The 11,210-nt window shown below is 34.6% G+C and overlaps 1 non-coding gene across 1 annotated transcript; it reads left to right on the top strand.

The window, feature by feature from the left end:
• Nucleotides 1–10,704: 10,704 nt before the first annotated feature.
• TRNAQ-UUG (transfer RNA glutamine (anticodon UUG)) lies at nucleotides 10,705–10,776 on the top strand. Its single transcript has one exon. It is a non-coding gene; the product is annotated as a tRNA-Gln (tRNA).
• The last annotated feature ends 434 nt before the right edge of the window (nucleotides 10,777–11,210 follow it).

The following is an 11,210-nucleotide window of genomic DNA, read 5'->3' as shown; positions in this document are numbered from 1 at the left end:
GACTAAAGAGTTTAGTCAGTTATTCACGTACCGTTGGAGCTTCGAGCTACAGGTCCATAAGGTCCCCTTGGTAGCTCAATCGATTCAATTGAGGATTAGTTCTTGGTGTTGAGTTGAAATGTTCAAATTGATAAGAGGCATTTTTAGTATATATATGATATAGTCGGTATGATGTATGAGATACATCTAGTGGAGGATTAATGTAAATGAGATTTCCATTAAGTACCATGGAATAGAAAAAGAACTATGGTTTATATGTTTCATGAGATGAAATATTAAAACTATAGGTTATAAATATAGTATAATAAGTTGGTTATCAATTATATTTATAATAATATTAATTATTGGATAATTAATTCTTTTTCTCTAATAACCAGTTAAGTGGGAGGTTATTGGTGGTTCTTGGTAATCGTGAGATAAAAAGAAAATTGTTTTCCTAATTTTAGAAAGTTTTTTAAAAAAGGTTAAAAAAATCGTTTTTGAGTTTTCTCTCTCGAAAAAAGAAACTCTCGAAAGCTTGTCAAGTAAATACAAATTTACTAAGCGACAGCTTGAGCGAAGTAAACAATCGTGTAGTGTTTTGTAGGCAACAGAAACTAAGCTAAATGATGAGGTAAACGCTCGCTTAGATTTTGCCAGACGATCGCTTTGCTTTAGCTAAACGATTGGGCATCGACCTATGCGATAGGTTTCTATCTTCTCCCACTTGCCCAATCATGTACATGATTGTTCATTCCCCCTTCGTCTGCCTCATTCCAAGTCCACACAGAGCCCACCCTCTGGATTCTCACACTGAGAATACTAAGGTAACCTTCTTGGTGGTGTCATACTCAACTCGACACTATCGAGGTTTTGTGGAGGCCGTTCGTGTTGCTAAAGTGTTTGTGATCGAGGCAACCACAGAGGACGAGTACACGGTGTTCGTGTTGCAGAGTGGTCGTGTTGTTCGAGCGTTCGAGGTTACTGTGTTCGAGCGTTTGTGAGCAAGAATCGTGGAGACGAGTCTACAAATGTTTGTAGCTTTCACCTTGTTCATTTGAAGTTATCATGCTGTAACTTCTATATTGATTGCATAACTGTATGTTTTGTTTTCGACTGTAATTTGTCATTCGTGATTGTAATTTGGAATGATCTATATTTCGCTACTCATGGAAATCTCGAGTTCAATTTCGTTTAGTTCTAGGGATCCAGATTATAAGGGATCGTAAGAAAAAAAGGTTAGCCTTGTCTTAGGCATCGTACATTGACAAGATGCTTGTCAGATATTCGATGCACAATTCCAAGAAAGCTTTATTACCTTTTAGGTATGGAATTGTATTGTCTAAGGAACAGTGTCCTAAGACTCCTTGAGAGGTTGAGGAAATGAGACGGATTCCCTATGCATCGGCTATTGGTAGCCTTATGTATGCAATGTTATGTATTAGACCTGACATTTGCTATACAGTAGGGATTGTCAGTTGATATCAGTCCAATCCAGGATTACATCACTGGACGACAGTCAAAACGATCCTCAAGTATCTTCAGAGAACGAGGGACTATATACTCGTTTATGGAGAGAAGGATTTGATCTTTATAGGATTCACAAATTATGACTTTCAGACTGATCATATTCTAGGAAATTCACATCAGGGTCAATGTTTACTCTGAATGGAGGAGCTATAGTATGGTGAAGCATCAAGCAAGGATGCATCGTAGACTCCACTATGGAAGCCGAATACATAGCTGCTTGTGAAGTTGCTAAAGAGGTTGTTTGGCTTAAGAAGTTCCTTACTGATTTGGAAGTTGTACCAAATATGACTTTACCTATCACACTTTATTGTGATAACAGTGCTGCTGTGGCAAAATCTAAGGAACCTAGGAGTCACTGAAGAGGCAAGCACATAGAACGAAAATATCATTTGATTTAGGAGATCGTGCATCGAGGTGATGTGATTGTCACGAAAATTGCATTGGAGCACAACGTTTCTAATTCACTTACAAAGGCTCTCATGACTAAAGTGTTCGAGGGTCATCTAGAAAGTCCGGATCTACGGGATATGCAGCACATTGTCTAGGGCAAGTGGGAGACATTACTGGGGTATAGTGTATGTCATAGTTTATTGTTTTTTTATACTTTATTTGTATTGTACATTAGTCTCCATAAGATTTAGGACAATTGGAAGATTGTTGGGAATGGTGTCCTAAATCTCCTTGTAATCTCGTAGTTTGTAAACGTTATATAAACATATTGTTGTTAATAAAATAAGTGTTATTTTATAAGCATGTACTCAATCCAATACACTAAGATTCAAGGTTATTTCATGTAATTTAAACAAGTATATAGAGACATACAAGTGAATCTTGTTTAAATAATAACATCAATGGTCTATAGTAGATTGATAAGGCTGGGTACCTTATCTTGGTGACACTACGGATACGGCCCACTTTGATGGTGTTACAAGTGTTGTAAAATGCTACAGATGATTTGATCCTCATCATTCATGTGGAGACATGCGAGCGAGGGTATCCTATACAAAGAGTTTGTATAAGACCGGACAATGAAATGGTTAGTCTCTTTATATAACGTCGTTAATAATAGAGACTTTCACTAAGATGACCATAGGTGACATGACCTGAATCTTGAGTGAGTTGTGAACTCCTGCTCATGAAGACAGTCTTTTGATTTGTATGGGTGAGAGTGGCCAGATTGCCAACTCATCAAGCCTACTATTTTGGGGATTCGTCTAACCGAGGAGCTAGGAACACAAATACACAAGACGAAATTTACTCCTTCCCTGATGTAGGGGCAAGTAGATAAATTGCTCCCATAAGGGCTGATTCCGAGTTTTGAACATAGTGGTCACACCCTTTCATGGCCTGAGAGGGATTTGGTCGTAGTGGGCTATGACTTATTGTTCATTAGAGGGATTAGTGGTAGTTAAGGAATTAGATGCAACTACAGAGGCAAAACGGTATGTTAGCCCAGCTGTACTTACAAGAAATTTGTGAAGGGTCATCGCATTGTTCATTGGTTATATCCAATGGGCACAGAAATTTATCTATAGTGTAAAGAGTGCAACTGTCGGTCTTTAGAGGAGCGACCGACAGTTAATGGATGTTGGGTAATTTAATTAAAGAATTTAATTAATTATCCGAGTACTGTTGGAGCTTCAATCTACAGGTCCATAAGGTCCCACCTGTAGCTCAACACGGATGTAGTCTTTGGATTAATTTGAAGTGTTCAAATTAATCATATATGATATAATTAATTATAATATATTGATATATTATATATGAGAGGAATTCGAATATGATTCAAGTACCAATTATATGAATGAGATTCATGTAAATTAAATATGATATTATTTATACTGAGAGGAATAAAATATTTGGATATGATCCAAATATTATATGGATGAGATTCATATAAGTGGATTTAATATAAATGTGATTTATATTAAATGCCATGTATAGTTGAGAGAGAATAAAATCTATAGTTTATGTTGTATTTGATGCAATATAAAACTATAGGCTATATTATGTTATATTTGATATAACATATAGTGTATATATATAATAATATAGTTATTATATATATATGTATATATATATTATTTTATTAAATTAATAAAAAAGGGATGGAGTTATAACTCCCTCCCCACATTCTCTCAAGAAAAACTAACGTGTGATTAAAGAAGTTAAAAGGATCATCTTCTTCCTCAATTCACACAGAGAAGAAGTGTTCTCTCCAAGAGAAAAGTTCTCTATAGAAACTGAAGGATCTCATACCAAGAGTTTCGTGAGCGTGTTCAGATTGCTCTAATTTCACAGTGACCGAAATACAAAAGATATACATTCAACACATAGAGTTATTCATATTATTCTAATTATCGGCATGCTCAGAACACAATAAATAATAGGGAAAGGGTTCATACCAGTTGAAGACTCTCTTCGAACTTCTGAACCCAATGCAGCGAAAAACCTCCAACAGATCTACCAACACCCGGTGGGTATGTCGACTGCAACAGCATGATCAGTATAAACACGAACACTGCAACGAGGACGACACCACCACTAATGAAACCCAGGTATCCTCAGAGTGAAAACCCAAAGATTGGGCTTTGGTGAGTTTGGTAGAGAACGGAACTCGTCGTGTAGACGATAAGCAAGTGGGAGATAAAACTGTGCTATCGTATAGCAGAAGTGTTTATCATACAGAAGAGCTACACGATCGTGTATGAAAAGCTGAACAATCATATAGGAAAAACGTATACAATCATTTAGAGAAATCGTGAGGTAGACGATCGTTTAGACGGAAGAGCTACTATCGTATAGTCTCTCGGGCGATCATTTCACGAATTCTTTTGGGCGGACGAAAAATATGAATGCACCACTTTGAAAAATGAACTCTTTTCATTTTTAACCCGCCGGTTACCATAACAATGCTGCCCACTACCCACGTCCGAACGTGGAAGAATTGGTTATTTATCATATAATTAATCAATTAATTAATTAATTAATATAATCATATTATATTTATATCCTATAGTTTGATATCACATATCTACTATAGTATTTTCTCCTCTACTTGATATAAATCATATTTATATCTAATTTCCTCCAAAATAATGTATCTCATACATTTAGCCAATTATATCATATATAAGTAACTAGTCCAATTATATCATATATAGGTCCTCTTCCAAAATAATGTATCTTATACTCAAGGACCCTCTTCCAATGATTCAAGTAAAGCCCACAACTCTTGCTTGAATCCTTTAATCCCAAAGAGAATACAGAGTGTCCTCGAGTGGTGGAGTTCATACATGAAGAAGGAGATCTGCGAGGAAGTAGTTCCGTTCTTGGCTTGTTCGAGGGATTCCTTGAAGAAAGAGTTCTTCAAAGGTAAGGGTTTCTAAAACCCTTTGTATTTTTTTTAAGCATGTTGTAATTTTAAGTAAATGCATATCTGCTTGTTGTTTTATTGTAATATTTTTATGTTCAATAAAATGGAATTTGGACGATCTTTGCATCTGCTCAAAAGATTTTTTCTGAAAATTTCCTTCACTAAGATATTGGAACCACGTTCAAGACTGTGCCTATTTGTAGGCTACCCCAAAGGAAGGAGAGGTGGTTACTTCTTTGATCCTAAAGAAAACAAAGTGTTTGTATCGACAAACACTACTTTGTTTGTAACGAGACCACATAACGAAGCATAGACCTAGAAGTAATATTGTGTTGAATGAAATTTTCAATGAAACTACTGAATCTTCAAAAAGAGTTGGTTAAGAACCTAGTACCTCAACAAGAGTTGTTGAAATAGGATCATCTAGTAGGTCAAATCCACCTCAAGTGTTGAGGGAACCTCGACGTAGTGGGAAGGTTGCGAATCCACCTGTACACTATATGGGTTTAATAAAAATCCTGACTATGGTAGCTGATGGTGAAGTTGAGGATCCATTTTCTTATAAGAAGGCAATGGAGGATATTGACAAAGATGAATGGATCAAAGCACTGGATCTCGAAATGGAGTTTATGTACTTCAATTTCGTATTGGATCTTGTAGATCAACCTAATGGGGTTAAACCTATAGATTGTAAATAGATCTACAGTGGAAACGGGGTGCTGATGGGAAGGTGCAAATATTAAAGGCTAAATTAGTGGCAAAGGGTTATACCCAGGTTGATGGAGTTGACTATGAGGAGACTTTCTCAGCTGCTGCCATGCTTAAGTCTATCCGGATCCTTCTACCCATTGCCTCATATTATGACTATGAGATTTGACAGATGGATGTCAAGATTGCCTTTCTGAATAGCAATCTTGAGGATGCCATTTACAAGGAGCAACTCGAGGGATTCATAACCCAAGGTCAAGAGCAAAAGGTTTGCAAGCTTAATAGATCCATTTATGGTCTGAAGCAAGCTTCTCGATCTTGGAACATAATGTTTGATACTGTGATCAGATCTTATGGCTTTGATCAAAATGTTGATGAGCCTTATGTATACAAGAAGGTCATCAACAGTTTAGTGGTTTTTTTAGTGTTATATGTAGATGATATCCTACTCATTTTTAATGATGTAGGTTTACTGACTGCAATTAAGAACTAGCTAGCGACCCAATTCCAAATGAAAGATTTAGGAGAGGCTCAGTTTGTTCTGGGTATTCAGATCTTTATAGATCGAAAGAACAAAATGCTAACTCTGTCTCAAGCATCGTATATTGACAAGATGCTTGTCAAACATTCGATGCAAAACTTCAAGAGGGGCTTATTTCCTTTCATGCATGGAGTGACATTGTCTAAGGAATAGTGTCCTAAGACACCTCAAGAGGTCAAGGAGATGAGACGAATCCCCTACGCATCGGTTCTGGGTAGCTTGATGTATGCCATGTTATGTACTAGACCTGACATCTGCTATGCAGTGAGGATAGCCAATAGATATCAATCTAATCCAGGATTAGATCACTAGACCGCGTTAAAAACATCCTTAAGTATCTACGGAAAACGAGAGACTACATGCTCATGTATGGTTCTAAGGATTTAATCCTTACGGGATATATGAACTTTGATTTTCAGACTGATAAGGATTCTAGGAAATCCACATCAGGATCAGTGTTCACTCTTAACAGAGGGGCATTAGTATGAAGAAGCACCAAGCAAGGGTGCATAGCTGACTCCACCATGGAGGCTGAGTATGTAGCGACTTGTGAAGCGTTTAAGGAAGCTGTTTGGCTCCGAAAATTTATGACTGATCTAAAAGTTGTTTCAGACATTTCAAACCTCATCACACTTTATTGTGATAATAGTGGTGTTGTGGCTAATTCTCGAGAGACTAGGAGTCACAAGTGCGAGAAGCATATAGAGGGAAAGTATTATCTCATCCGAGAGATTATGCATCGAGAAGACGTGAGTGCCACGCAGATAACTTCGAAGCACAATATTGTTGATCTGTTTACAAAGACCCTCATGGCTAACGTGTTTGAGGGTCACCTACAGAGTATGGGTCTATGGGACAGGCCACATCTAGACTAGGGCAAGTAGGAGATTTGTATTGGACGCGTGTTATGCCCTAGTTTATTATTTATGTACTTTGTATTTTGACTATATTGTACACTCCACTAGCTTTAGGTCAAGTGGGAGATTGTTGGGGTTGATGTCCTAAATCTGTAGGATCCTATAGTTTGTAAATGTATTGAACAAACTCATTGTTTATTTAATAAAATATATGATATTTTATTCAATATTTTAGTTGCATTAACCACAAACCAATAAACTAACATCTAAGGTTATCTTGTAACTTAAATATGTATGTAAAGACATACAGGTGGATCATGTTTAAGTGATAACCTAAATGATCTATAGTAGATGGATAAGGTTGGGTACCTTATCCTGGTGACACTACGAGTATGACCCGCTTTTTATGTGTTACAATTGTTGTAAAGTGCTACAAATGATATGATCTTGATCATTCATGTATAGACATGTGAGCGGGGATATTCAATACAAAGGAGTTTGTGTAAGATCGGGCCACAAAATTTTTAGTCTCGTTATATAACATTGTTCATAATAGATACTTACATTTCACTAGGATGACCATAGGTAACACGACCTGAATCTCAAGTGAGTTGTGAACTTTTGCCTATAAGGGTGGTCCTTTGATTTATACGGGGGACAGTAGCTAGATCGCCGTCTGAACAAGCCTACCATTTTGAGGATTCATTTGATTAGGAAGTTGGAAACAAAACTACTACATATTAAGGAATTCACTCTTTCCCCGAGGTCGAGGTAAGTAGATAAGTTGCTCCCTTAAGGGCTGATTTTGAGGTTTGAACAATGTGGTGTCACACCTTCTCCTGGCCTTAGAAGGTTTGGTCATAGTTGGACTATGATCTATTGTTCATTAGAGGGATCAGTGATACTTAAGGAGTTAGATGTAACTACAGGGGAAAAACGGTAATTTTGGCCTAGCTGTACTTATGAGCAATTTGTAAAGGATCATCGTACTATTGATTGGTTATATCCAATGGACACAAAAATATATCTGCAATGTGAAGAGTGTAGCTGTCGGTCTCTAGTGGAGTACCCGACAGTTAACAGATAGTGAATGTTTCAATTAAAGAGTTTGATTAAATATTCATGTAAAGTTGAAGCTTCAAGCTACAGGTCTATGAGGTCCTCTTGATAGCTCAATAGGATAAAATGAGAATCAATTTTTTAATTAATTTAAATTGTTCAAATTAATTGAGAGATTTTATTATAAATGATATAATTAAGTTATTTTAATTATATGTGATATAATTATTATAATGTATTTGATACATTATAGCTTAATTGAGAGGAAATAAATATTTGAGTATGATTTAAATATTATCAATATCAATTGGATTCATAATTGTTAAATTTAATATAAATATGATTTATATTAAATGCTATATAAGAGAGAAAATAAACTATAGGTTATATTATATGTGATACAATATTTAAATTAAAGGTTATATGTTATATCTCACACACACACAGAGAGATATATATTAAATGTCATTTTTTATTTTAAATAAAAATGAGGCTCCCTCTTTTCTCTCCACCCACGTAAGTGGGTGGTTGTTATATTTATTTATTTATTCTTTTTTTAAAAAGGAGGGGGTTTCCTCTTGTTTTTGACAGGCTTCTTGGACGAAAGAGAAAAGATAGAAGAGTTCTGTGAGTTTTGAATTTTTTTTAGTGAACAATCTTTAAAAGGTATTCTACTCTATTCAAAACTTTCCTTCATTCCAAAATATCAGAGCCCACCACTCCTGGGTTCTCTAACTGAGAATACCGAGGAAGCCTTTGTGATAATGTTCATGCTCTTGATGATCAACGTTTTCTTGAAGAAAGTCTTCAAGACATTCGTGTACTGTTCGAGGGATTCTTGAAGAAAAGTCTTCAAAGATAAGGTTTCTAAAACCTAATTATATAGCATGCTGTAATTTATGTAAATGTATATCTTGTTCATGTTTTTTTGTAAAATTTATATTCAATGAAAAATAGAATTTGGGACGATTTTTCTTCCGCTCACGGTTCTCTTCAATTTGGAATCCTTCAAGTCCAACCCTAACTTCCTCTCTTCGTGGTGTATAGTTCCACGTATGGTTGTCCAACCCAACCAATTCTTTACTCATGTGTTCACTTAATCCTAAGCATCTCACAACAACACTTCCCATGCGTCCAAAACCCCCTGGTATGTATCTAACATGTCCAATCCTACCCTCGCATGCGTTCAAGTCTTTCCTCTCCTCCCACAATATGTTCCACTTGAAATGTCTTATCCAAGGTTAAGCTTTTATTCCTCCTATCCATGGTACTTAGTCTATTTTTCACTTTCCTAGACCAACTTGAAGTTCCTCCAAGTTCATAGCATAGGTCGTACACTTAGCCAGATTTCCTACTATGCTATGAGTTCATAGCATAGTTTACATACTTAGTCAAAATTTTTACTTCAAATAGGAAAGATATGATACTCTCAATTGAATGTTTTGCACGTCAAGAAGGTAAGTATTTAATTTAAAATCCTTTAAAAGGTAAATATTGAATTTAAGAGATTTTTAGGGATGTTGTCTATCTAACTTTTCATGACATTTTTTTAAGAATGTTTTAGGGATGCATTTTCAAAATAAAAAAGAGGGTAAAGTGGAAAAAATACAATAAATGATTACACATTTTAGACATTTTTTATTAAAATCTAAAAATAGACATTTTTCAAATTCAAACCCACCGTTTTAGACATATCCTGCAATTTCTCAAAATCATACAATGTAGTCAAATTTAATTTAATATTTTGTATTAACTTGCTAGAATTTGTTGTCCTTTTCATAATATGTTCAGTATTAATTTGTTAGAATTGATTGTCCTTCACATAATTTAAACATGTTTAATATTAATTTACTCTCTAGTTTTCTTAAATTCCCAAACCCGACTTGTATGTGTCTTAAATTTCAAAAAGACGTCTTTATGATCCCTAAATTTTAAAATATTATATATATTTTTTAAATTTTAAATTGAATTTCCATTTAGTCTCTAAATCTTAAAATGCTACTTTTCTACCCTTCGGTTTAGTTTATTTGGACCGAAGTTTCAATATTTTACACTTTTGTCCTAAGATTTCATTAATGTTTGCTTTTCATCTTTGACGTTTACTTTTAGTTAATTAATTTAAAATCATTAAGATGTTTTTTTTTAATTTTTTAAAATATTGATGAAAATTTAGTGAAAACTAATTTAATTATTATTTTTAAAAATAATTGATATACATGAATGTTGAAAAGTAAAAGAGAATATTTAATAAGAAATCAAGACGAAAAATGTAAATCTTAAAATCTAAGAACTAAATGAAAACAAAACTCATAATTCGAAGGCAAAAATGTAACAGTTTGAATCCTATAAACCAATAGAAATTAAACTCTCAAAACTAGACATTTTAAAATTCAGGGACAAAATGAAAAGTAGATTCAAAATCCATCTCTAAGTCATGGATATGTTTATGTTATATGGATTCTATAGGGTAGCTCTCGTGATAAAGAAAACTCATTTTATAAGAACTACAACAAAATTTGGAATAGACCACAGTAATTATGATGATCAAATTAGATTGTTTAGATCACAATTTTTAGGATCTTACTTTTTTTTCTAGTATAATCAATTCTATAGTCCGTCATGCTTTGAAAAAGAGAGTGATTCAATTAAACAACGGTTCTATGGTGTAGTGGTTAGCACTCTGGACTTTGAATCCAGCGACCTGGGTTCAACTCCCGGTAGGACCTCTCTATTTTTCGTTTATTTATTTATTTTCATCACCATTGCCCTTTTCATTTAGCTATCTGCATCAACATTTCTCTTCTGCGAACCCTACCATAGAATCTTCTTCTCTCTTTCACTGAGTATCATTCAAGCCTTTTCGCCATCACATTTTTATTCCACTTCACACGAAGCTATAAAGGAATATTTCGAAAGAACAAAAAAAAAAAAAAAAAGTTAAAAGAAACCACTATTACAAAATTTGGAATAGATCACGATAATTGTGATCATGATCAGATTATTTTGACCACAATTTTAGAATCATAGTTCATTCTAATATAATCTATGTTATAGACTATGATCATATTCACAGTATATATCACATTTAGTGTTAGTCATAGTTTATAATTGTTGAGGGTTTTCCATGGCAAGGTACAAGCTTAAAGGAGAACGAAAACTT

The sequence above is a fragment of the Benincasa hispida genome, unplaced genomic scaffold, assembly GCF_027475165.1.
Source record: "Benincasa hispida cultivar pf3 unplaced genomic scaffold, pf3_genome.v1.1 HicScf980, whole genome shotgun sequence".
Lineage (NCBI taxonomy): Eukaryota > Viridiplantae > Streptophyta > Magnoliopsida > Cucurbitales > Cucurbitaceae > Benincasa > Benincasa hispida.
Note: the sequence above shows the minus strand (reverse complement) of the source record. Positions and strands in the feature narration are given on the sequence as shown.